This window comes from Phyllostomus hastatus, unplaced genomic scaffold (assembly GCF_019186645.2).
Source record: "Phyllostomus hastatus isolate PE091 unplaced genomic scaffold, TTU_PhHast_1.1 phas_contig_152, whole genome shotgun sequence".
NCBI lineage: Eukaryota > Metazoa > Chordata > Mammalia > Chiroptera > Phyllostomidae > Phyllostomus > Phyllostomus hastatus.
Genome location: NW_025333622.1, coordinates 2,689,620 through 2,695,131, shown reverse-complemented (window position 1 = coordinate 2,695,131; position 5,512 = coordinate 2,689,620).

The following is a 5,512-nucleotide window of genomic DNA, read 5'->3' as shown; positions in this document are numbered from 1 at the left end:
CTGGCCTCCCAAGTGGCATCATGGTCCTACTCTCATCCACTTCAATCTACTCATAACACAGCAACCAGAGTGATTCTATGAAAATAGGTCATATAAGGCCGTAACTCTGCTCAAAACATTTTCATTGTTTCCCAGCTCACTCAAATAAAACCAAAGTCCTAGAAACAACCTATGGGCCCTATAAATTCTCCACCTTCCTCTCCCCTGTTGCTCAGAGATTTTACACTTGCTATTCCTTTTTAGAAGTCTTTTTTTGCCTATATGTGTAGAACCTTTTCCTTCTCCTCTTTAAAGTCTTCTCTCAAATGCTATAAACTTAGTGGGATCTTCTCTGATGTTCCTGTTAAAAATTCATACCCACTTACCCTTGTACTTCTATTTCACCTTCCTTGTTTCACTTTAAATTTTTCTCAGAGTACTTTAGCATTCTATGCATTTTTGTCATTATTGTCTTTTGTCTGTGTCTCCACTAGAATGTAAGCTCCGTGATAGAAGGAATTTTTGTCTGTTATTCACTTCTCTTTCCTGCACAATTAATATATTGCCTGGCATATGTTAGGCACTTATTAAATACTCCTCAAACGCTTTAAATAAACTTGCCTCATTTATCCAGGGCCAGTACCAGAACTGAAACACAGTAGTCTGACTTCAGAGTCTTTTCTCTAATCCCCTGTATTGTATTTTTGAAATTGCCTTCAGCTCATCAACATCTCAAACCTGAATACCAAGCTTCTCATCATTCTGAATAAACTGGGCCACTTCCCAGAATCCTCTGATGTTGGAGCTTTGACAGTGTGTGTAAAAATAAACTGATAAATGCAGAATATTTTGTTATAAAAGGATGGGCTTAAAAGGGGATAGAGCACGGGAAGCATTCAGAATATGTTAAATAAAGGGATATTTGACTCTATGTCAAGTCATAGCAAGACTCTGTGTGGTTCTAGAGTCAGTGAGTATGTGTACATGCTTCTGAAGTACAGCCAGTAAATCCAGTAAATGGTTTCCAAGCACCAAAAAGTTTTATGTTTTACAAATTATTGCAACACACACACATACATTTCTCATCACCACCCCCCCCATACACATACACAATTGGCACTGATATTCTGTAATATTCTACTCCTAAACCTAGACGCACCTGCATAGGTTAGTACAAAAGCCAACTTGACAGCATGTTTTATGCACTGGCTTATTTCTTGGCCAAAGATTTGTTTTCTGTCATGGGGACCAGGCTCTGGAGCTGTTTTTAATGCAAAATAATAGAACACATATAGAGAGATCTCAGCCAACTTAAAATGTGTATATTGAACACCTCTTCTGTCCAAGGTGCAATGAAGCTAGAAAAAATGATAAAATGTTGTTGTTTCCAGGAGTTTCAGTTTGGATGGTGAGATTAAGTGAACACATATACAGAATAATTATCAAATAAATAAAATACAGAATGTAATCCTGACTGGAGAAAGTCAAGATAAAAAGGTGAAACTATGAGCCAGAGTAGTAAAGGATGGTTCTGTGAAGGAATGAAAAGGAACACTTAGTAAGCACCTGCTATGTGCCAGGTGCTTTGCATATATTGCCTCACTTAATCATCATAGAACCATATGGGGTCTGAATTACGTTATTTTTATAGGCGAGGAAATTGAGTTGAGGTCAGTTCAGCAAGAATTTGTTGCACTTTATTGCAATCATTTTGTATCTTCAGCCAGGAACACAATGTAAAACTTGGGACTGAAATTTTAATCTTGGTAGAGGAGGTTGGTAACAATCTTGGTAAACAAAACTTCAATTTGATGTTAAATTGTACTAACACAACTAAACTTATGTTCTACGAGGACCAGAAGTTTCTGCCTCTAAATGTGTGCCCTGACAAAGTTTTTCTGGAAGAGGCAATGCCTGTACTGAATCTTGAATGATGACAATAGTGAAACTGATTATCCAGACAGAGGGGACTGCAGGAACAAAGTTATAGAGACCTGATACTGTACGGCATGTGTATTAGTCAAAATCATTCTAACTGTTATAACAAACAACCCCAAAATTTATATTAGCTCAAACGTTATACAAGTTAAAAGTAAGTGTTCCTGATGTCAGGCTATTCTTTTATTTTAGTATTAAAAAATTCATCAGTGTGTTTGAAGGAATAAAATATATTCACATGTTGTATTAAATATTTTATGTATAAGGTTTTACAAGCAAATAAATTCATTAAAAAGTAATCTTAAATTGATGTGTTTTTTCTTTCATAAGAGGCTATTCTTAAAATGATGATTCATTATCACTATGTGGCTGTCAAGGTCTACAAGCATTTTGGCACTGGGTTGGAAGAAGGGTAAGAGAACCTATGGGAGGTCTTCACACTCCAGGTCTGGAAGTATTTGACCTTACTTTTATTTTTCTGGAGCACACTGGCATGGCCACTCTTATCTGCAAGGGAAGCTGGGAAATATAGTCTACCTTTTAACAAATGAAGGGAAGAAATTGTTTTTATGAATATATAGTGGTATTTGCCATCATGTGTAAATTCTGTTATTGCTATGGAATAAGGCGCAGTGAGAGAGAAAGAGCTTCATCACAGAGAACCTTTATTTCATGATAAAGAACTGCAGTCCAAATCAACAAGCATTTACTGTGCACAGCCAGGTACTATATTAAGCAGGAGGAGGCAAAGAATAAATCCCAAGCTTTGCCTTCTGGGTGGTTATATTTTAGGAGGGTACACAGAAAAATGCACTGAAGCTTTAGTTTTTATTTTGTAGGTGGTAGAGACCCGGGACAGGCATTGAATAAGGGGATTGTACAATCTTATTTGTTTCTATGTGTATTATTTAGATGACAGCAAGTATGATGCATTTGAAGTAAAAGACTAAAGGCAAATGATAAAAAATTTTACTTAAAATAGGTCAGTGTTACTGGGATGAAAAGTAAAAATAAAAAGTAGGAGGTCATAATTTACTATATGAAGAGAATGGAGGAAAAATTGTAGATGAATTCTAGGTTTTTGACTTGGATGAATGAATGGATGACTTTAACAACAACAAAGCTGTGAAATACAAAAGAAGAATTTGGCATAGGAGATAGGTTAATACAGTGATTTCAACTTTGTTAAGTTGAGTTTGAAGTGCCTTTGCAATATATTGCAAAGTTTCCTAGCTTTCCCTAGGTAGTTGAAGATAGGGTGCTGTCACAGGCTGGAAAAAAGCCCCCTGGGAGATCCACATCTTAATCCCTGGAACTTTACCTGGTAAAAAAGACTTTACAAATGGGATTAAGTTAAGTATCTTGAGTTGGTGAGACGAGCTTGGGTTATCCAGGTGGGTCCAATGTAATCTCAGGGTCCTTATAAGAGGTCCAGAGTGAAAAGATAAGAGAATGAAAGCAGAGAGGAGAGAAAATCCTGGACTTCTGACTTTGAATGTGAAAGAAGGGGCTATGAGCAAAGGAACGTACACTTGGAAAGTAAAGGTGGTAAAAGTCAAGGAAACAAATTCTTGCCAAAAACTACAAAAGAGACCAGTCCTGCTGATATCTTGATTTTTTCCCAGTTCAACGATTTTAGACTTCTTACCCCCCAGATCTATAAGAGAATAACTTTGTTTTCTTTAAAGCCACTAAATATGTGGCTGTACTTGCAGCAATAGGAAAATTAAGTAGGTAGAAATATTCAACTTCGAGGAATAAACTTGTAGGTAAATGATAGTTAAAACCATGAAACTAGATGCACACCTAGAAAGTGTGAGAAAATATAAAGGATAGCATCCCAGGACCAATCAGAAGTAATTAGTAGGGCTGAACAAGAAGAGATAACAAGTCAGTGTCAAGAGAACCAGGAGACCATGGCATCATAGGACTCAAGGTCATAAACAGAATTAGGGGGGAAAGAAGTTCTCAGTCATTCAAAAGCATGGCATATTATCATTTAATTGACTTAAATTTCTGGAATAAGAAAGAGGTGTTAATCTAGAAAAGAAATTGGAAGAGAAAGAGAGAATATCATCTTGCAATATCATTAGTGCTTATATATATACAGGGTTGATCTGATGTGAACTTTTGATATTCAGTTGGGTTCTGGACCCAATTTCATGTGGACAGTAAGGGAAATGGTTCCCCATACTTCCAACAAGCCATGCTCTGCTCCAGACACCAGTTGAGGGCCTTATAGTTCAACTAAATTCTGACACTGTCTACCCTGAGATAGCCTCAGATTGCACAGGTGAAGATCTCAGTCCTACAAGACTACCCCAACTGCACTATAGATGCCAGTGGCAAGCAACTCTGTTGTGTTATCTGTAGTTCTAACAACTGGCCATCATTCAGAAGTTCTCAATAACCCCTTCTCAGGTTCAACTAACTTGTTAGAATTCTCACAGAACTCATAGAAACAGTTCCCTTACTAGATCATACATTTTTAATGAAAGGATATAATTTAGGAACAGCCAGGTGAAAGGGATGCATAGAGCAGGGTATAGGGAAAGCACACAGTTTCCTAGCCTTCTCTAGGCCCACCACTTTCACCAAATCTCCAGTGTTCAACAACCTGGAAGCTCTCTGAATCCTGTCCTTTTGAGTTTTATGGAGCTTTCATTGCATAGCCAGGATTGATTAAATCATTATCCATCAGCAATTGATTGAACCTCCAAACTTTTTCTCCTTTCCAGAAGTTGGGATGGTAAGTACTGATACTTTCAACCCTCTAATCACCAGGGTGGTTTCCCTGGCAATCAGCCTCCATCCTTGGGTTATCTAACATTAAAACAACAACTTACTGTTTTTATCACAGAGGATCATAAAGATTTTAAGAACTCCGTGCCAGGGGCTAGTTTGAAGAGCAAATAACAAGTGCTAGCAAGGATGTGGAGAAAAGGGAGTGAAAAGGGAGTGAAGTGAAATTTGTTTTCACTTAGCATAATAATTTCCAGGTCTATTCATGCTACCCGTGTCTTCTATTTTGCTTAGCATTACAAAAGAAAAGAAAAGAAAAGAAAAGAAAAGAAAAGAAAAGAAAAGAAAAGAAAAGAAAAGAAAAGAAAAGAAAAGAAAAGAAAAGAAAAGAAAAGAAGACCATATATGAGATGGATTGACTCTGCAAAAAAAAGCCATAGTCCGAGCCTACAAGAGCTAAGCAGGGCTGAAGAAGACAGGACATTGTGGACATCATTCATTCATAGAGTCACCAGGACTTACAACCAACTCAAAGGCAAGTAACACACATCCTGCCATATCTCCATAGTATTCTGTTGTTTTCAGTTGACATCCCAGCTTTCTCTTTGTAGTACAACTTGTTCCATGGATACATCAACTAACTTTTAATCAACATAATGAAATGTGATACCTCACTTTAGAATATGTTTAGTACAAATTTCTCGAACGTAAGGTTGCGTTCTGCTTAAAGGTTGACAAACATTAAGATGGGATTTTGTGGAAGGAGGTGGCATGCTATTAATAGAATGGTATGGCAGATACTTCTCTTCATCCACTAAAGGCTCCTTTTCACAGATTTGATTGTACATCATTT